This window comes from Clarias gariepinus, chromosome 8 (assembly GCF_024256425.1).
Source record: "Clarias gariepinus isolate MV-2021 ecotype Netherlands chromosome 8, CGAR_prim_01v2, whole genome shotgun sequence".
Classification (NCBI taxonomy): Eukaryota; Metazoa; Chordata; class Actinopteri; order Siluriformes; family Clariidae; genus Clarias; species Clarias gariepinus.
In genome coordinates, this window is record NC_071107.1 from 32879401 (window position 1) to 32904722 (window position 25322).

Below are 25322 nucleotides of genomic sequence, written 5' to 3' on the forward strand. Positions count from 1 at the left end.
TGCTGGTACCAGGTGGGGCACTAAATCCAGCAGAAAGAAGGAAAGAGAAAGTAAAGCTGGTCTGTCCCACCTGGGGCTCCTAGAGAAGTGAAAGGTGGGGTTATGCTGCTCTGGACAATACCCCAGCAGTAATTTTGTTTATATTTACACTATACTCTCTCTCTCTATATATATATATATATATATATACACACACTGTATACTACTCACTCCCTTTGCTTGTTGGGTTTCCTCCCACAATCCAAAGATCTGCAGGTTAGGCAACTGGCGTTCCCAAAATTGTCTATAGTGTGTGTATAGATTGGCACCTTGTCCAGGGTGTACTCTGCCTCATTCCTCAAGCCTCCTGGGATAGGCTCCAGATCCCTATATTTACACTATACACACAAACATATATAGTCACTTTATGTTTTTTTAAAGGTAGGTCATTTTTTAGCCAGGTATCAGGTTACTTGCTTTCTGGGACATCACAGGCACTTTATGTTGGTAGTTTATCCTTTATTTTACATTACACATCCTCCATATAAAAACTCAGTGGTGGCTCAGTGGTAGGTGGTTTGCCTCCCATGCGGAAGGCCGGGGTTCAATTCCCAGCCACTAGATGAATATCAATGCTTTGCTTTGATCTTTATTTTGAAGACCATTGTACATTATCCTTACATTAAACTAATTGTTTGACCATATTAATGAAGTTCAATAGTTATCAGGAGCTAATAACTAAAAACAGTGAGCTGAAATTACCAACATCACACAGACATTACAGTTTGAAATGTTTACAAAAAGATAAATAAACCTCTATTTGCATGTAGTGTTTAATAGTGTGTATGTAAAATGTGTGGATAGTGTAGGGCTATCCGTCCAGCCACTGAGCCGTCCAGCCACTGCCAGGCGCAAATCATTGATCCCACCTGTAAAAATCTTCACCAGTACAATTCTTCATGGGATGTGTGTCTTTAATTCCAATGTTGAAAAATCAAAGCATCATTATCAGTAAATTTTCCACCGCTGGAGAATCGCAGTATTACAACATGTTGCACGTTATCTTATCTTTGCGTATAAATGAAAAAGTTTTTTTTTTTCACATTAGGAAACTGAAAAGATTTTCCATTTATCCTGAAACAAAGTCACGACTCCGTGTAGTCGTGAGGAAAATGTCCTTCAATGTTATGTTTTAAGATATCAATGCATAAATTATGTAACAATTGCCTGGTCCGGACCAACTTAATCTAAAAAAAGAAGGAATCAATACATTTAATGTAGTATTTTTTTCTATAGCGTACACAAACATAAAAAAATATATATATTTCAGAAAACCAAATGCAGTGCATCACCAAAACCATGGTACTGTGTACATGTACAGACATTCCAATATACAAGCAAACATTATACTACAATTCACAACAAATTGATGAAGGCCTTAATAAACTACTTTATACTAAAATACTTTGTTACATAAGAGAAAAATTATTTAGCTTGGTGTATAGCATTACAGTAAAAAAAAAACAATATAGTTTAGACCATCTGATAGTAAAAACTGTGCTAATGCAATACTTAAAATGATAACTATCAACTATGATAACTTATATTATCATAGTTGTGCTAGCTAATTAAATAAAATCAACTAAACAATTTATCCACATACAAGGTCCATAAGATGAAAAAAAGAGATGTTACAGTATGTCTATTTTTCACAATTTTATGGCTTTGTTCTTAATGACCTTGTGATTCTTAGGTATAATTAGTTGATCTTCTAAAACTGCATCTGAAATCTCAAAAACACATCTGGTGCTGCTGAAATTAACATAAAGGCATAGAGGTTAGGAGGGCACGGACAGAACTCCTCTCAGAGGTGCAGACAGGTCAGGTAATTTTAGCTGATTAGCTAGTGTTAGCAGGAACATCTATTAGCATAATCGTTTTGTCAGAAATCATGTTGGGTTAGTTCATTTGAGCTGCTTAGCTACTGTAAGCAGGGTAGATTATGAACATGTACTTTGGAAATTATTTTCAGGTTAGACAATGTTATCTTGCTAGTGTTGTAGACAAACAACCCCCAGAGATGACAGTCTTCCTTCACTGCTCCATGTTTTTGCTATCATGGGTGGATAGGCAGCCGAAATAGACAGACAGAGTAATTATGTAGGGTACAAAATTATTACAGTACAGATTATTACAATAACTTTTATATAATAGAAATATGAAAAGCAGGTTCAGCATTGCACTTGAAGATATTCCACATTTCTTGAATTGCAGTGAGCATCGACAAAAAGATAGTCCTTTATTGTCATTGCACAGGGTACGACAAAATTAAGTAGTAATTTTCCTGATAGTGCATTAAAAATAGACTTAAATGTAAAAATAGAAGAAAAATAAATTAATAAATATATAATGTGATCAGCCAGTTCTATAAAATAGAAATATAGAAAGCACAAGGTGCAACAAAATTAAGTGTATGAAAGTAGAATAAAACAACAGAGGAAGAAATTACAAACATTGAACAATGTAATCAGACAGCAGTATGAACTAAACATAAAAGAAAGCAGGTGTAATGTTGCACTTAAACGTATCGAACGTCTGCTGAATTGCAGGTAGTGCAGTTGAGAAAGTATGTACAAAAGTGCATTTGGGTTTGTAAAGTATCTACCCACCTAGTGAAAATTGTTCCAAACAGTTGGTAGACTATTCCTAAACCATTTGGTCAGTGATATGATTGACCTGAAGTGTTTGCTAGAGGGCAACAAGTCAAACTGAGGAATTCAGAGCAAGATGGTCTTGGTGTTGCAGGTTGGGTGGAAGCACAGGCATATGGGACGCCATAGGGGTTTAGCAGAGGTGGGCGTGTAGTCAAACAACCTGAAAAGATTTTCCATTTATCCTGAAACAAAGTCACGACTCCGTGTAGTCGTGAGGAAAATGTACATTGTCCTTCAATGTTATGTTTTAAGATATCAATGCATAAATCCTGTAACAATTGCCTGGTCCTGACCAACTTAATCCAAACAAATAAAGAATCAATACATTTAATGTAGTCATTTTTTTCATAGCGTACACCAACATAAAAAAAAAAATCTTTTATTTCAAAAAACCAAATGCAGTGCATCACCAAAACCATGGTACTGTGCATGATGACCCCAAGGGTGGAAGTAACACAGGCATTCCAATATACAGTACAAGCAAACATTATACTACAATTCACAACAAATTAATGGAGGCCTTTATAAACTACTTTATACTAAAATACTTTGTTACATAAGAGAAAAGTTATTTAGGACAGGACAGTGGTGAGACCAGCAATGCTCTACGGCTTAGAGACAGTGTCGCTGAAGAAAAGAGAGGAGGCAGAGTTGGAGGTAGCAGAGCTGAAGATGTTAAGGTTCTCTTTGGGAGTGACAAGGATGGATAGGATCAAGAATGAGTTTATCAGAGGGACAACCCATGTTAGATGTTTTGGAGATAAAGTCAGAGAGGCCAGATTGAGGTGGTTTGGACATGTTCAGAGGAGAGATGGTGAATATATCGGTAGAAGGATGCTGAGGTTGGAACTGCCTGGCAGGAGGTCTAGAGGAAGACCAAAGAGGAGATTTATGGATGCAGTGAGAGAGGACATGAAGTTAGTTGGTGTGAGAGAAGAGGATGCAGAGGATAGGGTTAGATGGAGGCAAATGATTCGCTGTGGCGACTCCTGAAAGGGAACAGCCGAAAGACAAAGAAGAAGAAGAAAAGTTATTTAGCTTGGCATATAGCATTACAGTAAAAAAAAACAACAACAACAAAAAACAATATCATCTGATAGTTGGTCTAAAACTGGGTGTCTTCAACCTGTAAGCAATTTTCATGTTTTAGGAAGTCCTTAATTCATATAAAGTTATAAGCGTGCAGGGAAAGGTAGCCGTTTCGGGTGTTTGATGACTTTTTTCAGCAGGAGAATGATTGCAGCTTGATTGATTTGGTCAGCTCATTACTCTTATTGTTTAAAGATTTTTATATGTGAATACTCAGAATAAAATAATTATACTGTACACAATGTAAAGGACATTACAGAATAATTTCCCCAAATGTTATCCACTGTATTCTTGTATATGTTAGATTTTAAACTAACAACATAATTGAATATCTTTTAAACCAAAAATAAAGAAATTTTAAGGACAGTTTTTTTTTTTTTACAAAAACTTTCAATGCAAAAACAAAGCTGGAAAATACTGTAGACTACGATAGTGACAGTTTTTGGAAATGATAATGATAATACTGAATATACTGATAATGAGTCTGACATTTCTCTGTTATTTCATGACAATAAAGAAAGTAAAAAGATCTGGAATTGATTCCAAGTGTTTAATTTGCATTTGGTAGCTGCATATAGAGCTTATAGAAATGCTGAATATGTAGGCAAAAGATGTGTTGATGTCAGAAAAAGAGGCCATCAATAGGCTTTAAAATAAAGAAAAAAATTAAAACACATATCAGAGATAGCAGAAGCTTTAAGAGTGACCAAATCCACAATTTGGTCCATTTTTAAAAAGAAGGTATGTGGTGGTAAGCTCAACAACACAAAAAGCCCTGAAAGACCACGGATGACAACTAAAGTGGACGATTAAAGAATTCCCTCCCTTGATGAAAATTTTTTTTTTAGCTAAGTCACAACATTTAGCCAAGTCACAAACACTCTTGAGGAGGTACAGTAGGCATAATAATTAGTTACAATCAAGAACGCCTTTCTGAATACACACGCAAAAGGAATAACACTCATCAAGAACAAAAAGGTCAGAATAGACATGGCTAGGAAGCATCTTAAAAAGCCAGCAACAGTTTACCTGATCAGAAAATAAGAGTATAGAGAAGGAGAGGGAGAGCAAATGACCCAAAGCAACACAGCATTATTTGTCAGACATGTTGAAACTGGTTCACTGGTGCGTACTGATGATGTGACTTAATGTGACTTGAAGTAACAGGAAGGATTATGAAGCGTGCAGTGCTATACTGTCTATTCAGATTCAGCTAATGCTACAAAACTAATAGGATGGCGCTTTACAGTACAGATGGACACTGACACAAAACATAGTTCTTACTACTGAGGGGGGTGGGGGGTGGATGTTCAGACTCAGAGGAAAGAGAGGAACCAGACTCAAAAGAGAAGCCATCCTCATTTAGGTGATACCAGATAGTGTGAACATGAATCGATCCCTGCTATAAAGTCCACATTGCTCACCTCACCAACCATTCACTGATGGAGACTTGGATACAAAACTGTTCATAGCATTTTTAGTCCTTGAACTATTCGAACGATTGCTGTTATAAGGCAGTTTCTATTAAATGCAATCCAAGTAATTTTCATGGTTAAGTAAATTTATCTTCAGTTATCCCATGTATCCTGTAAACTAAAGGCTGGGCAAAGCAGCTCAAGGACGAAAAAAAGCATTTGGTGTGTATGTGATGCTGTACTGTAGGCCGTCACTGAGGTCGAATGATTTACATTAGAGTACTGTTATCCTAATTGGTAAAGTGTTCAATTATTTTCAAGCCTGTGAAAATGAAATGATTAGGGGGGTGGGGGATGATAATAATAATATATATATATATATATATATATATATATATATATATATATATATATATATATATATAAATCCCCCCCCCCTATATTTCTATATTTTGTAATATTCTTATTATGCCCTTATTTTTACAGTTTGTTTATTTTACTACTTACATTTATTTTCTTTTGTATTTCATTTCTTTTTATTAATATTTATTCCTTATATATAGTTTTTATTTTCTTTTTAAGGTCACCGGCGGTCGTACAAGCATTTCTCACTGCATATCGTACTAAAATTTGAATTTGATTATGGTGGCAAAAATTAAAATAGAAAACTTAAAATCCGAGCTGAATGTATTTTTCATTATTTCAGAATTAGTTATATGACATTTGGAATGAATATAATTAAGCAGATATGGTGCTGTATGTACTCATGCTTTTATCAATGCGAATCTTGAACTGGCATCTCCTCCTACTCCATCTACTATACAACACAGGAGCATTGGGTGCTTGCTAACTCACTCAGGCCTACTGAAATTTATATGGGTCAAAGCCATGAGATTTCTATTTGAAAGCCACTACCTACCGTAGTATGTGCTGTGATGCAACACTTGGACAAGGTCACTACTTGCCACACTTTTTAGTAATTATTCACATCACTTTACTGTTGTTATTATTATTAGTAGTAGTAGTAGTAGTATGCAAGATTATTATTATTATTATTAAGATATTTGCAAGATTAGGCAGGATGCAGGGAAGTGGATTGTGCGAAATATCAGTAGAAGCAGATGACACAGTTAAGGCTGATTTATTTTCTACACAAACAGTAGTGGTGTAATTCATGTTGAGTTATTTAGCCATTTATTCATGTGTCGGTCTGTAAGCTCTGTTATTGTTGCATGTAATTGACAGGATTTTTTTCTTTACATAAAAATAAATTGCACAAAAATAAAAGGAAAGTAATAAAGAGGCATGCTGCTAGCTGCTACAGAATAGACTTTTGCTAACAGCTTCACATTAGACAACATTCTGTAGTTGATTATTTTTTTAAAGCAGCATGTTTTAGGTGCAATATTCCTTACCTATTACTATGTTATGTGGTATATGACTAAAGGCGACCCATGTTGATCACACAATCAAGATGTCACATGCAGTGCAACTCTCTCCAGGGGCCCTCCTTAATGGCTTTCTTGTTTTTTTTTTTCTTGCAGTTTTACCCCCTAGGAAAAAAACAATGAATAAACACTTTAGAGAGTGCACAGGTTAGAGACACAATCAATAGAGTAACAGCTTCTTAAGAGCTTTACTTTTTCTTTATCTGTTTCTTTCATTCTTCAGAGAAGCGGATATTGTGCCCAAATCATGGTGTGTTGCTGATATTGGGAGCTCATCAAATTTCACTTCAGCCTCTCATATTGATCAGGCAGAGACAGTCACAGTTATGGCACCTTAGGCAATATACGCTTGACATAATAGGCCATTACAGGGAGAACCATGGGAACAAAAGAAAGCAAACTACATTTAAAGATAAAACCAACCAAGGGCTGATTTGAGGATTTTGTTGCAGGGAGTTTTTTTTTTTTTTACAAACAAATTATGCCTTTATGATCTCATAAAAAAATAATAGTAATTCTAACAAACGTCATTATTGGATGTTACAAATGCAATGTAATTATTTATAGTATCTGAAAAAACGTGATTCAATATGTATTTAAGCAAAATCACACATGAGAAAGTGTTGCTGTACTGAATATCAGCATGGCTATGATGCAAAGTTATTCAAGGTATATTAATATTCAGTACAACTGCAAGACCTTGAGTGTGAGTTTGCTTTTTTACTGGAAGGTTCTCATCTCTAGACAAATAAATGCTGGAGCTCTTTCAGAGTGACCATCGGGTTCTAGGTCACTTCTCTGACTAAGGCCCTTCACACTTCATTGCTCAGTTTGGTCGGGTGACCCAGCGTAGGAAGAATCGTGGTGGTTTCAAACTTCGTCCATTTACCTGAGCTCAATCTTGAGTGTCACACATCCTTTCTTAACTGACAGAACTGACCAACTGCTAATGGCAGAGCTGGCAGTGGGCAGTTGTGGACAGTTGTGGTTAAATTACATGAACAATTTAATTAAAAGGAGTTAAAATAGTTTTACATTTTTATTGGTGCTATGTAGCCAAAGGGAATTTGATGGCTCAGTGGTAGGTTTCTCACCTGCCATGTGGAAGGCCCGGTTACAATTCCCACTCTATGCCCAAACCCCAGCCACTGGATCCCAAGCCTGGATAAAATGGAAGGGTTTCATCAGGTAGGGCATCCAGTGTAAAACCTGTGCCAAGTTGTTATGTAGATCATCCAAAAGACCAACAACAACAACTATGTAGCCAAAAGGTAAGAAGAATAAACCATGGAGGTGATTCTAAGTACTGGGATGAAATCCCAAAAAATGTTAAATGGAAAAGCTAGTATGTTATGAAGGGTGTTCAATCCCTTGTTCCACACACCAAGTAGTGCTATTTGGGTTAGAGAAGGATTTGGGATTCAGCCTTGTGTTAGAAGCTAATTAGCTGTGTACCTTGCATTAGCTGTGAACAGAGCAACATTATCTGATGTGGGTTTTTTTCCATTGAAAGTCCTTCCATGACTGGTTTTGAATGTGTGTTTTGGCAGGCAGCTTCTCTCCTCAGTACTGAGGATCGTACCATCCTACTTTCACCCATGCTGGTGACTGACAGTGTAATCAACAGTTATTAGAAGACCTGTTATACAGCTGGATGCATATAGTTAAACGTCACAGTGCTATTATGGAATATCATCATCACTCATAGAATGCCTCCCATTCAAACAGATTACTGGAGCATAATATGTATTATTCTGATAATGCAGTGAAACTAGCAAGAAGTAAGGAATGTAAATCTAAACCTAAACACTGCACAGCGAATGTTACATTTACAGGGTTATGCAGCTGCTTAAGTGAACCTTTACGGTGACTTGCTCACATTATTTACCTCTATAAGGGTGCCCTTTTTTCCTTGAAAAGAAATGTATAAGGGGTTCTTAAATAATGTCCTTACTTCCGTCTTTGACCACCTCGGGACAATGTCATGAATTAATAAATTCTTTTCAATTTACAGTATGTAGTGTATAATTTTTTTTATTATATTGACAAACAAAGTAACCTGGTTACAACCATCAGACAGAAAGTGATGCAAAAAAGTGCATTAGGTTAGAGGTAAATAACGTTGTTCAGTTTTAGGCTAAATTTACAGAGGCTGATATCAACCGTGTTAGAATATTGATGTCTTCAGCATGCTATAGTCTGCTTTGCACCCTGTTTCATCTTGTCTACTTAAACTCATTCGTTGTCACCCTCTTTCAGCTTTGAATCTGCCGTTTCTTCTAAATTCAACCACTTTTGCCTGTTGCAAATCTTGAAACATCTAAAAGATCTAAAGTTTTATAATCTGCACCTCGAGGGAGGTTGTATAGCTCAGGCTTTAATGAGATCGCCGAGAGCCCAAGTTCATTACAGCTCTCCCTCTGTCCTTCCCTCACTCCCTCCCTCCTACTGCTCCTAGTCTTTCAGTTTGTGAAAAGCAAGACAGCAGTGTCTCAGGCTTCAACAATCAGGCATTCCAGTCTGCACAGATCTGTCCCTAGAGTGACTAAGGCAGAGACAGATGTTCTAGAACGATGCTTATTTGGAAAGACTTGAAGAAGTTCCAGAGCTTTGCAAACATATATACATATCATAAGTTAAAGCTATTGGTGTAAAATTATTGCATAAATATACTGTACATATGTTGAGGCATATGAAAACAACAATCTCTTATCTTAAAAAGCTGAAATATCAGTTATGTTGCAAGGTATGCAATATCTTTAATGTGAAATTATGTTTAAAAAAAATGACTCATTAAAATGTTTCTGTGACACGGTATTCCACATAGAGTTTTGTGCGACTAAAATACAATGTGACTAAGGCTACGTTCACATTATTAACCTGACTTATTTCCAATTTGTGACACAGATTTATTTTTATTTTTTTTAATGGCTGTCAGAAAACAAAAATTGCATGCTTACAAACTGCATCTGAGTCACTTTTGTATGTTTTAGCCTAGATAATATGAGCAAAAACATATCAATGTGTGTGTATGAATGACATTTCAAAGGAAACACATCTGCATTAGAGTCACTTGGAATTATGTATGTAAACCATCATGACATGCAAAAGAAATTGACAATGTGGATTGTAATGTGAACATAACATAATACAAGGCCAGTCATTGGGCTCTAATAGCACTGCCTTAGTTGATGGAGATTCCTTACTGAAATTTTTAATCGCACTAGAAATAACACTAATTTTTATACATATAAGTCTCTGAATCTTTTTCTACTAAAAACCCATAAAATTAGCTTAAAAGACTTATAATTACGTTCCAGAACTAACAATTTCAACCGAGCCACCACATCATCAAACAAGGGCATCTGAAAATTTGCCGTTAAATAGTGTGATACGATATATTCTGCTCTATTTGGATAACTGTTTGACCACCCTAACCTGTTCTCACCTGTCTTAGCTTGATTAGTTTGGGTATTCGTACCCCCCCCGTTCCCCCCCCCCCCGTTATTTCTGTTCCATGTTGCAAAGTCTTATACAGTAAATGCACAATATCAGTGAGACCAATTCTTGATTCCTAGAGGCATATTTCCTGCTTCTGTTTTTTTTTTCACTTTCAATGTGAACACAATGTTTCTGTTCAGTTGAAATACATCTCAGATCATGAATTCTGGCACATTTAATTTTCTCTCTTTGTCACTTATTTTTTAAACATGTGGTTTTAGTGTCTGAATATAAGACAAATAAAGTGTGCCATAATGCTTCTTTGCAGAAGTACATTTTCTATCCTGTCAGAATACAGTAATCGGAAATGACAAAGAAAAAAAAAAAAGAAATTATGTTCAGCGGTGTAGAAGTCAAAACGCAACTACTAAAAGGCGATTTAGCTTATATTAGCCTTGTTTAAAACTTAATATGGCTTAACATGTTAAAACTGAGGATATGATTTGGAAATAACTAGGGATGACACTATTAATGTGTTAATGTGTATGATGAACCTAGAAATTTTAACGCATTAGTCTTTTTTAAACACGAATTAATCATATGACAAGTTTGACTCTAATGGCTTCCCATAATCGCAGCACGGTTTAACGAGGATAATATGACGACTGAGGAAACATCACCAGGTGTGTTGAACAGCAAGTATCATTATAAAAAGCTTTTAGATGGAAGTTTTGGATGAAAACAAAAACATTTTTTTAAGGAGAACTACTTTTACAAAAATGCATAAACTGTATGATGTGAGAGTGGTGACTCAGGCAGCTAAGGCTCTAGGTTGTTAATATTCTGATCCGAGGATCCAGGTACGAGCTCCATTGCGACACCCAATACCTCCCAGACACAGCATGCAGTGCCGGGACCATTACAGAGATTTTACTTAAACATTTGTTATAATTTTTTTTTTGTTTAACAAATTATTAATTGTAATTAATCACAGACTAAGACTGGTATTAACTAGATTAAAAAAAAATTAATTAATTGACAGCACTAGAAATAACACTCATTTCTATACTGAAGTTTCTGAATCTGTTTCTACTAAAAGCCCATGAAATTAACTTAAAAGATTTATCATTACTCTTCAAAATTACTATCCCAAAGATTTATCTTGCTTCAGCATGCAGTACAAGCTATCCTTAGCACCATTAGTCTAACCACTTTTTATTTTGGAACTTCATAGAGGCATCTATTAACAATAGCTTTAAGTCGTTCGATAAAATAAACGTGTGCAGGGACAAGCATTTTGATCTTGAACTGGAACAAATTCAGATTTTGATCAATTGGGAAAAAAAAGTAAACTAATCAGCAGAAGCAACTAATTTTCTTGCATTCAATCCAGGTTTCCAAGAGAACATTTTCTGTCACAGCAATGTATACCATGTGATAATATTACAGCTTTCAAAACTTTCTAGACAGTAGAAATGGAGACAAAACACACGGAAAGTAAAGAGGCTAAAACCGTTTAGATGTTAGCAAGTCCTGGGAACATCTCAGCCACTGAACTGAGCACTGGAATTGCTTTCGACATCCAACTGTTCGAGCATGCCATGTGATTTATGTTCTGGATGCAGCCTTACCACCCACCTTTCTCCCTTTCTCCCTTTACCCAATCCCTCTCCCTTTTGTCCCTTTCAGCAAACTAGCACTGACTTCGTGAATTACATTCATGGCAGGATGTTACAGTCACTAGTCCACTCATTTAGGGAGCGAGAGAACAAGCAGCGAGCATAAAAAAAAGGAAGCTCGGAGATGCTGCTAGCACAACAGTGGCGGGAGGTCGAGGTTGTCAACGTGGATGTGCTCGAGTGGTGTAAGGGGACGAGTCAGGGTTAATAATGGATGTCATGCCCACCCATGCAGTCTGCCTCCCTGAATATTTATGAAAGAGAGGGAAGAAAAAGAATAGGAGAAAGGTTTTGTGGTACACAGGTGTCTCGTCTTTTCTATACTAAAGTATACAGTAAAATAAGCCAGGTAGTGCACTTTATTGCTAAATTAAATCTGGTTTACAAGGTAAGAATTTTAGCTCTCTTTTAAGACTAATATTTGTCACCCTTTATGGAATTAAATACAATCTTGGCATTAATAAAAATCTGTTCCATAACATGTTCAGAACTTACTATGGAGATCTCTAATGATGAGCCTATGGTTAAAGAAATTGACTGCTCTGCTTGCGTGCTTGTAAATGTTCTTACTCTCATCTTAAACCCCTAGTGGTTATCTTTCTGGATCTAATTTACTATACATACAAGTGGCAAAATAACAGGACATTTACCATTGTTCTGGTACCATTTGTAAATCACTCACTCATCGTCTAGATCACTTTTCCTGTACACAGGGTCGTAGGAAGCCTGAACCTATCCCAGGAGGGCATGAGACGGGGTACATCCTGGACAGAGTGCCAATCCATCACAGGGCGCACACACATAAACACAGGCTACAGGCAATTTGGGAATGCCATTTAGACCAATCTGCATGTCTTTGAACTGTGGGAGAAAACCGGAGTACCTGGAGGCACACAGAGATGGAAATCGAACCTGGTCGACTGCTAATCACTAAGCCACTGTGCCACCCCATTCTCTCTCTGATAAAATTGTTGTCAAATAATTTACAAATACTATAACTGTGCCTATTAACCAAACATCACAACCCATGATGTCATCTAGTAAAGGACAGTCCTATTTCCCAAAACGTCTTGTAAAACCCTCTACATGTAAATCGCTTCATATATGCTCCATGTGCTCATTTACAAAGCGTTCAATATCATTAACTCAAGTGATCACAGCTCGAACACCATTAACACACACTTACTCAGGTGGAAACCCTAAGCGTCAAAATTTGTCACACTCCAATCAGAACTTACAAATGGATAGATGAAAAGGCCATGGCTCTGCTTACGTGTTTTGAAATGCAAAAGAATATAGAAGAGGGGAAAGAAGAGAAAGGGCGAGGTGACAAATAGTTTCTGATTAGATCTGTGCTGCTCTGGTTTTCCATGTCCATGTGAAGTCAATGAGAGAGAAAGGCATTTGAGAAAGGCATTTGGGCATTATGATTTTTTATTAGTTTTAAGAGCACTATACTTGTTTGCCTTGGATTATTAAAAACTACTTAAACAGATTAAAAAGTGTCTAATAAATGCTGAAATACTGTTTACCCTGCATTGTTGATTGTTTAAATGCCCAAAGAGATAATTCATTCTTGCTGTCAATTTTTTGCTCCATGCAATAATCTTGCAAATTAAAAGTATTTTTTTAGGAAAATGAAAGCAGTTTGTATTTTCTGCAAACCCTTGGAATTTTTTTTTTTAATTAATTAATTTTAAATTGCATTTGCAATTTTACAAAGTGTAAATCAATTCTGAATTGAAAACTCAAAGAGTGGGGGGAAATTTGTGCCGCTTCACATGAGAAACGCCGTACTCTGCACTATTATAGCTCATACATCCGCTGTAAAAATACCATTTAAACTGCTTGGTCTTACCATATGGTATTACATATATTTAATCTGGAGTTAATCTGGAATAATACTGTATGCTCTGATTTTGTACAACAGATCTTATGACACATTTGTTTTTACAGAACTGAAGGACGACCATCTAATGGGAACAGAAGACGATTATTCTCAATCTCTCTCATGAACATGTTGATATAAATCATCAACATGTTCAAAAGAGAGATTGAGGATCAGGATACAATTCAGGCCATTACATTAAGCATTCAGGAATTGAACACACTTTTTAATGGAACAGGTTGAGGACACAACAGGCCTATTGTATTCCTTTTAAATAAAACTCAATAGAATAAAAAAAACAGTGCTTTTAATAGGTTCAAGTATGTATTTTTTTTAAACTGTACAATATATTTCAGTAGAATTATGTACAAAAGCAGTCAGAGATCATAGTACAGATTATATGATCGCCTACTTTTTTATTATAAATATGCGTTTTAGAGTAGTTATTTGCTGAACTGTGCTTCTTCACTCTTTAACATTGATGCATTGAGACACACACCATTGTTAATGAAGAAAGATTTAATCTTATACAAAAGGGGAAGAAGATGAAGGAACTGAATTGGCCAGAGAGGATGTGATAGTGTCTGCTGCCTTCAGTCACTTAGACATCCTCCAATGCCATGCCATGCCACCCAAGCCACATTCAATAACATGTTCTGGCTGGCTATTCTTAATATGTTATGAGATCCTTCATACCAAATAGACCAGAGTGAGAGAGCACAACCAAAGCAGCAATGCTACATACTGTAGTGATCTGGACTGCTTCTAGTTTCCCTTCTTAAACACCATAGAGGAGATTAATTGGCATGGCAGTGGCAGGTCTTTGACCAAGACTCATGATCACACAAGCATTCAGCTTGCTAGGGCTAAAAATGCAAAGTGTGAATACCTTACCAGGTGTAAGAGAAAGAAAGAAAAATTAACAAAATTAACAAATTAACCAAGTCAACATCATCGATCATCAAAATATTACAAAGAAACAGTCTAAGTAAATGTTTTGGTTTGCATTAACTTCTCTGTTGTTTACAGATTTGTGGAAAGCCTTTTTGGCTTATTCAATAAATTTTTATTTGTATAGTGCTTTTAGCAGTAGACATTGTTTTTTTTTAAGTATTGTTACTTGAGATACTATTTTGGTAGTTTATGGTTGTGACCAAAACTGTGTCAATATCAGAGCTTCGAAATAAAATTTAAAAAAGTAATCAAACTTACAAACTGAGTAGTTGAGAAGATTCTAGAACACACACTCTGGGGGAGGGGCGGGGGGGGGGGGTGAATGAGGGGTCCTTAGAACTTTGGTTGCCCCAATGATCGCCTGAAAAATAAAATGTAGTGTAAAAATTATTTATAATTTTCTTTTCATGCAAAAACAAAGTTAAACATTTTTACCTAGTGTCATAATAAGTAAAAAAAAAAAAAAAATGGAAAGAAAGAAAGAAAACGTATCAAGGTTCCTGGGCAGGAGGTTTTAAAATAAAAATACTGTATGGTCAATGGCATTGGAGTTACTCATTTGTTATGCTAAGTTGATTTAGGTTAAACACAGCAATGTCTGAATTAAACTTGAAAGGATTTTCTTCTGTATTAAAAAAAAAGAAAGGAAAGAAAGAAAGAAAATCAATCAATTTAATTGTTGGATTTTGATAGGACATGTCTTATCTTCTCAAAATCACTCATTAGTTACCAATAAATGAATGAATAAAATTATTGTTTACATTATTGTCACATTCATAGCTATTTTATTTTTTCATTATTTATTTATTTTATTTTCTTAGAACAGGAATTAATGTTTGGTTTAAATGTTATAAATTTTCATCTATATGACTAAAATAAAAGTTTTGTCTGTACATTGGTCAGAACTCGCTCTTTCAATGATATCTTTACAATTCATACATTGGAGGACAAAAAAAGTTTCAGAAAATTTTCTGTCTGTATGTCTGTCCACCAGATTTTGTCACAGTATCACGCAAAACTGGCTGGACAGAATTTAATAAACCTTTGGGAGTACTTGGGAGTACTTGCCTCAAGTTAAACCTGAACCATAAATAAAATACAAATGTTAAATAGAAGTGAAGTTCTGAGAAGTTATGTGCCAAATTAGAAACCACAAGTTTTGACAGCGTACTGCACATGAACACGGCTGGACAAAATTTACTGAAACTTTTGCAGTACTTAAATATCTGCCTAAACTTTAACCTACACCATAAGTGAAATCAAAATGTTGAGTAAAAGCAATGTTTTGAACAGTTAGGTGCCAGATTTAATAATCTACTTAAAAAAAATGCTTCAAATAATTTCTGTGATCAGCTGATCGGTATTTTAGATTTAACCTTTCTAAAAAAAATAAAAAAGAAATTACTCAATGACAGGTGCTTATGCTAGTTATGACTGTAATCTTTTATATTAAACAACTTGTTATTAGAAATTTCTTCTGAATGTTAACTGGCGGTTCAAACCAATCCATTAGATAATATCAGCATTAGAGCCTGTTTGAGTTTGTTGATTTTGGCAGATTTAAATATTTTATGGTGAGTGTCAAAGCATGACCATGAAATAACTAAATCATGAAACAAATATCTTAAAATAAAAAATAATTAATTACAACAAAACATTTCAATAGGTACACTACTTTAAGACTTAATTGTCATTTTCAAAAATTATTTAATTAATGATGCAATTAATTAATTGATTCTACCTTTAATGGTTGATTTAATGCAATGTTGCATTTATTCTTTTAATATCATCACATTTCACCCACCATACACACATTAATGACCCTCCCACTGTTGAAGCCAAAACCAGTCAGAACCTGATTCTGGTGTCTTGGACATCATATGATATTTTGAAATGAGACATAAGGATTGGAAAAGTGATTTGAACTTAATCATAAATAAGCAAAAAGGTTAAATGCCCTTTTCTTGTACATTTAAGTCTCACATGATATTCAAATAAACTTTTATGTTATCTAAATAAGAATTTATTGTTTTCTAAAAATAAATATATAGTTTTAAGAATGGCCAAGACAAGAAGCAGCACAACACAACAAAACAAAACACAAATTATAAACAGTACCATAACGTAATCTAAACTATAAATCATAAATCAAACAAATAAACTCTAAGACTGAATTTTTGGATTCATACAGTAGATGATTGTGTGGCTTGACCAATAAAAAACAGATACTCTGAATCTGGTCATGTACTGGGAATCCCCCTTTCCAACAACGTAAACCAGGTGCTAGTTCATGTCTGTTGCTGGTTCAGAGCTGGTTCAATAGCTAATCTCCTAAGAACTGGCTATGTTTTTCCATGGGCTAGAGAGTCACGTCAACATACGTCTGTATCTACTTTCCCAGCAATGTTGGGGGAAATGCTAGCGGCAATGCTAGGGGCAATGTTAGAGGCAATTCTAGGGGCAATGCTAGTGGCAATGCTAGTGGCATAGTTGGGGCAATACTAGAGGTAATGCTAGCAGCAATGTTAGGGAAAATGCTAGCAGCAATGTTAGGGGCAAAGCTACTGTAGCGACAATCTTAGAGGGCAATGTTAGCTACAATGTAAGGGTCAAGGCTACCGACAAACAAAAAAGGTAGCAGCAAGAACAACAACTGCTTTGCCAGCAGTTCTCGGCTTAATCATTACTAGAAAGCATTTGAGCTGAGCAAAGTGTTAGTGCCACCATGGAACCATTTTTTATTTTTTCTGTTTGAGGGCTGGTGCTTTGGCTGTCAGAAAACAAAGAGCTGGGTCGAAATTGGGCCATCGGCTCCGGACTACAGTAGCTCCAGAACAGCCTGGGTGGAAAATGGGTACAACTGGACTGAAAATGAAAGAGCCAAAAACTTGTCAAAAATGAAAGCCAAAAAAAGTCCTTCAGGAAGCCTGGAGAACTATTCCTCAAGACTATATTAAAAATCCAAGAAAGTCTGGATCTTTTTGCACAGGAATGTAAATTTTAGGTTTAAAAGAAGAAGAAGTGGATTCTCTATCCTAGTTCTCTTCCATTCTTTGGCCAGCCACTCTGAAAAGAATATATAATGAGTGAAGTCTAATAAAGGTTGGTGCATGTAATGTATGTCTGTGTGTGTGTGTATGTGTGTGTATGTGTGTGTGTGTGTGTGTGTGTGTGCATATGTGTGGGTCTGTCCTGTTGTTTGGCACAACTCTGAAGCAGCCGTGCACTTTGGAAACGAGAGCAAAGTGTTCACTTTGGCTGGAAAAAACCTTCGGCATCTGGACAATGTTTTCCCCTGGGCCAGTCGTCTGGCCCTGAAGCTTCTGAATAGGAAACATCCCGGATTGACAGTGTCCTATTCAGATGGCTGCTAAGCCTCTTAAAAATACCTAATGGGCCAGGACACGCTATCTTCTAGTAAGGGTATGAATGCATCATGAGGTCTGGGCAGAATCGGACTGCACGAACAAAGCTAAAGTCTCATAAATGTCATGTTCTTTAGGGAATTTTCCAAGAAAATCTCCTTATTTAAAAGTAAATAAATAAATAAATAAAAAGCAGGTGGGCAGCAAGGTGTTCAAAGAGCTTGTCTGTAGTGTGTGGCTCTTCAGCAAGGAGAAATTCTACACTGCACATCTGTTCGATTTGCACTCCTGCACATGTTTAAACTACAAACGTCTAAGCAAATTAACTTGCTCTCACTGCACCACTAATAGAGCTAGTTTAAAAAAAAAAAATAGTTATGGTTCCTTCCATACCCATTAGGCAACCCTTAAAGAGGAATAAGTGTGTGATAAAACTTTCAGCTTAAATGTAGAACGCCATAATGCAGCGTTAGTAAAGAGTAATTGGTGTGTTACAGCTTACCTGGGCTTTTAAGTTTGGTTTTATTGCACACTCAGCACCCTCAGAGCTCTAGCCAACAGCATGTCCTTACCTCTAGTATAAAGATGGGCACTTTCTTTAAAAAGAAAGAAAATATATGTAATGGGAAAATACAGTATATCTTACAGTACAGTATATCACTATTGCTCAATTTTAGCACATTATTCCCTTTACTTTGTCATGTTGACGACATGACAGCATACTCTGGAAAAGTCCTATGAGAAGTTAAATATTAACAGATGTTTAGTCAAACAAGTTCTCCTACAGTATCTCTATCACTGATGCAAAGCACACACTAGCAATTTTAACAGCCTGTACAAATTGATGATAATAACTGACATTACAGTATCTATAGTATTTGTAAATATCTAATGTATTTGAAAATTAAATTCATTTGCAGATATTCATTATTAAGATGGCCATGATGATGATGATGATGAGGAGGAGGAGGAGGAGGAGGAGGAGAAGGATCATAATAACCACAAAAACTGTAACACCCTGTAAAAGTAATATTATAATAAATTCCATCACAGAACTAAACCAAATTAAAGCTGTAATAATTAAAACCATGAAAAAGAAAAAAAAGCATTGGTGTTTCTCAAGGCTAAGGTCTAAGACCTCTGCTTTTGTTAATAAAGCTAAAGAATATATCAGTTTTGCTTCATCTAACCAAATAACACTCACTTGATTCATAATACTATTAATGTTATAATTTTAAACCCTTTACTTATAATACACTTTTGATTTATGTGAACAAACAATGAAAACCAAAGCCCTACAGCAGGAACTAACAGACATCATGTGATTTATATTTGTATTTACCGAACTATTTATGTTAAACAGCAAGATTTCCATTTAAGCTACCATGCAACGTGTTTTATTCCTCTTTTCCAACAGCAATTTATGAATGATTACTAATTATTGGCAATTATAACTATGTTAACATCTATTGTGTGAAACGTCTATAAAATATTTTATTCGTATAACTTATGTTCATTGCCTTCACAGCATTTATTTTCCCTCCAGGGTAAGAGCCTTTCCATGTCTGAAAACTTAAAGGAATAGGTTTTGCCCATAATCTGTTATGCTGGAGATTCCGTCCATAAAAAAATAACTGTGGTGGAAGAAGTACTCAAATAATTTACTTGTGTATATGTAAAAGTAAAAATGCAAAAATGTTCTACATTAAAATTATTCCATGGACATTTCTACTTAAGTAAAGTAAAAATAATTAAAGTGTTAAAAACTGACCCTGATGCAACAGGGTATTATCACATAAATGTATGTATGCTGTGTTAAGTACAAAAGTAATACAGGTCATGCCATGCGGAAGAGGAATATATATTTGCTTTTTGTTTATTACTTGTGCAAAGAACATTCCAACTAAGGATATCCTTTTCACTGTATCAAAAAAACAACATACTATAGATGCCCAATGTTTGACTAAATATCAATAGTCAGTTGGGTAAAGTATAAGGTATACTGTTGTCATTTTTTCCTTTTTACTTTTGTGATAATATGGACATTTAACATTTTGGCAAATTTATTAAAACAAATATATGCATGTGGAGGCTCTAGTTGGTATGATCTGGCAACCAACATTGTGGCACAAGCTAGCATGAGAGAGAATTCGAGTCAAAATATAATTACATTCGTGTGCACGAGAGAGAGTTTAAACGGATGAAAATATAATTTGTACATGGGTAAAAAACAAACAGTACTAACAGTACTTATGTACAGTAGCAAAGTAAATAAAAGTCTCCTCTAATGTAGAAGCTGAACATAATTAACTTACAATCACTCCAGTGGGAATTGTTTGAGATGCTTGGTAGTGTGCCAGCAGGGCTACCCAAGAGCAATAGAGCCCAATATATGAGCAAGAATAAGGCAAAATAAATCTTTGATGGTGGAGCGAGGCTGTGGTTGCCAGGCTCCTGACTGCACTCTGGGTGAACATCTGTGTTCTGTGACTCACTTGAGTCCCATGTAAAATTATTCACGCTGGCCGCATGGGAACTTCAGCAAACTTCAGCAACGTTGTTAAGGAAATGACCGTTAGAACATTTTGTGTCCTGTGAGGACATGGTTATGGATCATAGCTTTTATTGTCTTTTGCAGCAAAATAGCCGCATGATCTCTAGGCAGTTTCATTCATCATAACAATCGAGGCATTTGGGTCACATAAACGCTCCTATCCAGGAGTGGGCATGTATGCCCATAATCTTTTAGGATGCATAATTTGTCAAAATCCTGTATTGTCAACCAATACCTTTGTACAAGACAGATGAACATTCTATTCTGAGGAGAGTGAATCTTGTGACCGTCCTTTATTGAGATAACCACCACAAAATAATGCATGACCCCAACCAAGTCCTCAATTCATCATCTGCAAACCTAAACTAAGAACCAACATCTCAGCTTGTACAAGTGGCCGTTTGGCAAATAATACATGAACTTCAAATGACCAATTGGATCACTTAGGTCATAAGCATGAACAGAAAATGCACAGAATGTTCATTTATTCATTTTAGTAACCACTTCATCCTGGTCAAGGTTGCAGAGAATAGGGAGCGTATCTTTAAAACACTGCTAGAGAAAGTGCTAAGTGGTTTCATCATACCAGTATGTCCAGTTATGTTGATACTATCGCTAATACATTTTTTCATGTTTCAGTAACCAATTTATCCTGAACAGGGTTAAATAAGAGCTAGCTTCTATTCTGCGAATGCCTGGTCAAGGCAGGGACACACACATGACTACCTATTCATTTAACTATGGGAGAAATGTGGGACTACAGCCTAAATGGCAAGTCAGTGTAGTGCTTTATTTGTTCATTTATTTATCAATCATTCAGCTTTAGGATCTGCTTTATCTTTGCGACAATTGTGCTGGATCCAGGGTTTCATGATTAAAAAAAATATAGTCTAGATGGGACAACGGTTAATTGCAATTTATTTGAATTTTTCTTTTCCATTTCTGCCTTCTTTGAGACTTGTGAATCCAGCCAAGCACCTCTCTTTAAATTATGGAATAAAACAAATGTAGGAAAGCACTAACAACCGTTTTTGGCATTCATGATCTCAATGAGATACCCTTATCAGGCATATGTCACTGAGACTGAAAAGGGAGAAAGACTATAAGCCCTTCTATCCAAAAAGCACATCTAACCTTTCTCCGAGTCCCAGCCATGAACATTCATGATATGTTGGGATGCAAGCGTGCATTTGTTGGGTGACAAAATAAATGTGGCAAGTTCGAGGAAGAGAAAGAAGTTAAATTTGCAAAACATAATTTGATTTAGCTCAGCGGGATTGCAGAAGCTTTATATGATTCTCAGCTGAACTTTGGAATTCATTTTTGCATGGAACGAGGGTTGTGGAATTTGGATCTGATTACTTACATTCTACTTGCATTTATGATGACAAACTTCACTGTCTGCGTGCAGAGCAAGAAAATTTACACGACCAAGTTCTTCTGTGATGTATTTATACAGTATGCTGTAAGGGTCCTCCACTAGAGGTCACTGTTTTTAGTTTGTAGTTTTTGTTGGCCGACTCAGTTTCCCAGCAGGCACCTCGGTCAGGTGATGCGGTGCACACCTGAACCGAGGTAGCCATCATCCAATCTATAAATAGCTGTTTAGACTGGGAAACTGGGTCGAGCATTTTTGGGTATAACCACTGTCAGTTATGTGGGCATTTTGGTTTGTTTTTATTTGTTTAATTTGTATTTTGATTTTAGTTGTGTTAACTTGGGCTCTCTTATTGGCAATGTCTCTGTGTATGTTTTGTGTGTCTGTGTTAGTGGAGCTGATTCGGTCCTGTCCTCCTGTGTTCCTGTGGTTAGCTAGAGCAGGTAAGCAGTTAGGTGTATGTGTGGCTAGGAGCATGATTAGCTAAATGCTATGTTGAGTTTATAGTACAGTTACAGTACTAGCATGCTTCTAGCCATAGCCCTTCTGTGTCTCTAGCTATCCTGTGTTTCCTCTCCCCCGAGTTGCCCAGTGAGCCTAGCCTGTAGGTGTCCCCTAGCCTAGCCTTTGATGTGTCCTCAGCCTAGCCTTTGATGTGTCCTGAACCTAGCCTTTGATGTGTCCTGAGCCTAGCCTTTGATGCGTCCTCAGCCTAGCCTTTGATGTGTCCTGAGCCTAGCCTTTGCTGGTCCCCTAGCTTAGTCTTTGATGGTCCCCTAGCCTAGCCTATGATGGTCCCCTAGCCTAGCCTTTGATGGTCCCCTAGCCTAGCCTATGATGGTCCCCTAGCCTAGCATATGATGGTCCCCTAGCCTAGCCTTTGATGGTCCCCTAGCCTAGCCTTTGAGGGTCCCCTAGCCTAGCCACTGGGTATCCCTTGTCTGTGTTTCCTCTCCCCCTAGCGTCCCAGTGTGCCTAGGTTTAGAGTGCGGTCCCTCCGGGCTTCGGAGTAACGACTAGCTTGTGAGTGCTGCCTCGCTTAGCCTTGGAGGGCTGCCTCGCCTAGCCACTGGGTAGTCTTTGTCTATGTTTCTGTGCCCCTATTCCCTAGTGTGGTTAAGCTAGTAGGTAAGTATAGCTTAGTGCATGTTGGGGCTGAAGACATGCTTAGCTAGGTGTATGTGTAGCTAACTGCCATGGTTAAGCAATGCTTAGCCATGTTTAGCTAGAAGCCATGCCTAGCTGATTGCCATGTCTTTAGCCCTTGTCCTGTCCCTCTCTTGGTCTCTCGTCTCGTCGTTACGTGTCTCCTGTCCTCTCCAGTGTCTCCAGTGTCTCCAGTGTCTCCAGTGTCTCCAGTGTCTCCAGTGTCTCCAGTGTCTCCAGTGTCTCCAGTGTCTCTAGTGTCTCTAGTGTCTCCAGTGTCTCTAGTGTCTCCTGTTCTCCCTAGTGTCTCGTTTCAGCTCCACACCTCGTTTATGTCCTGTTGTGTTTGTCCCCCTGTTATGTGTCTCGCCGCAGGGCGTGTTATGTGTCTCGCCGCAGGGCGTGTTATGTGTCTCGCCGCAGGGCGTGTTAGGTGTCTCGCCGCAGGGCGTGTTAGGTGTCTCGCCGCAGGGCGTGTTAGGTGTCTCGCCGCAGGGCGTGTTAGGTGTCTCGCCGCAGGGCGTGTTATGTCTCTCCCCTTGTCTGTGTCTTGCCAGAGAGCTCCTGTTAGCACACAGTTAAGTATCATTTAAGTTTGTTTGTTTCTTTGGTTGTATCTTTATTTATACTTTGTTTAACTATCATTAAAAAGACTCTTTTTTTGGTTACACCACCCCTCTGCCTCTATGCCTGCTCCTTCCGCCCACGGCGTTCAACACCTGCCACAACACCCCGATCATGACAGAATGCTCGACCACCAAGGCATAGCAGAGGGGGCTGGGACTAAAGCGGCAGCCTCACGTGGAGGCCACAGCTGCAGCACCTTTCAGGCCTCACGTGGAGGCCACAGCTGCAGCACCTTTCAGGCCTCAAGTGGAGGCCACAGCTGCAGCACCCTTCAGGCCTCACGTGGAGGCCACAGCTGCAGCACCCTTCAGGCCTCACGTGGAGGCCACAGCTGCAGCACCCTTCAGGCCTCACGTGGAGGCCACAGCTGCAGCACCCTTCAGGCCTCACGTGGAGGCCACAGCTGCAGCACCCTTCAGGCCTCACGTGGAGGCCACAGCTGCAGCACCCTTCAGGCCTCACGTGGAGGCCACAGCTGCAGCACCCTTCAGGCCTCACGTGGAGGCCACAGCTGCAGCACCCTTCAGGCCTCACGGGGAGGCCACCGCTGCAGCACGCTTCGAGCCTCACGGGGAGGCCACCGCTGCAGCACGCTTCGAGCCTCACGGGGAGGCCACCGCTGCAGCACGCTTCGAGCCTCACGGGGAGGCCACCGCTGCAGCACGCTTCGAGCCTCACGGGGAGGCCACCGCTGCAGCACGCTTCGAGCCTCACGGGGAGGCCACCGCTGCAGCACGCTTCGAGCCTCACGGGGAGGCCACCGCTGCAGCACGCTTCGCGCCTCACGGGGAGGCCACCGCTGCAGCACGCTTCGCGCCTCACGGGGAGGCCACCGCTGCAGCAGCCGCCGAGCGCCTCGAGGAGGTCCCAGCAGCAGCAGCCGCCGAGCGCCTCGAGGAGGTCCCAGCAGCAGCAGCCGCCGAGCGCCTCGAGGAGGTCCCAGCAACACCAGCAGGCCTCATGTGGAGGCCCCCACCTTCGTCCAGTAGCCCTTATTCAAGGCTCACCGCCTTCGGAGCGACACCCCAGCACAGCGTCCAGCACCCGGCTTCGATGTCGGGCACCCACCGCTGCACGGCGGAGGAAAAGCCAGTACTGCATCGGCCGCCCGGATTGGGGGACAACACAGCACTGTCTTCAGGGGCTCTACTTCTCAGAGCAATACAGTGCTGCCCCCTCCGCCCGGCCTACAACAGCGATCCGGTGCTGCCTCCGCCACACAGTTGACTAGGGGAGCTAGCCCGTCGGGGTCGGGTGAAGGGACACCAGGGAAGTGCCCTGGGACCACCAATAGCGCTCCGGAGGAGCGGTTTAAGGGGGGGGGTACTGTAAGGGTCCTCCACTAGAGGTCACTGTTTTTAGTTTGTAGTTTTTGTTGGCCGACTCAGTTTCCCAGCAGGCACCTCGGTCAGGTGATGCGGTGCACACCTGAACCGAGGTAGCCATCATCCAATCTATAAATAGCTGTTTAGACTGGGAAACTGGGTCGAGCATTTTTGGGTATAACCACTGTCAGTTATGTGGGCATTTTGGTTTGTTTTTATTTGTTTAATTTGTATTTTGATTTTAGTTGTGTTAACTTGGGCTCTCTTATTGGCAATGTCTCTGTGTATGTTTTGTGTGTCTGTGTTAGTGGAGCTGATTC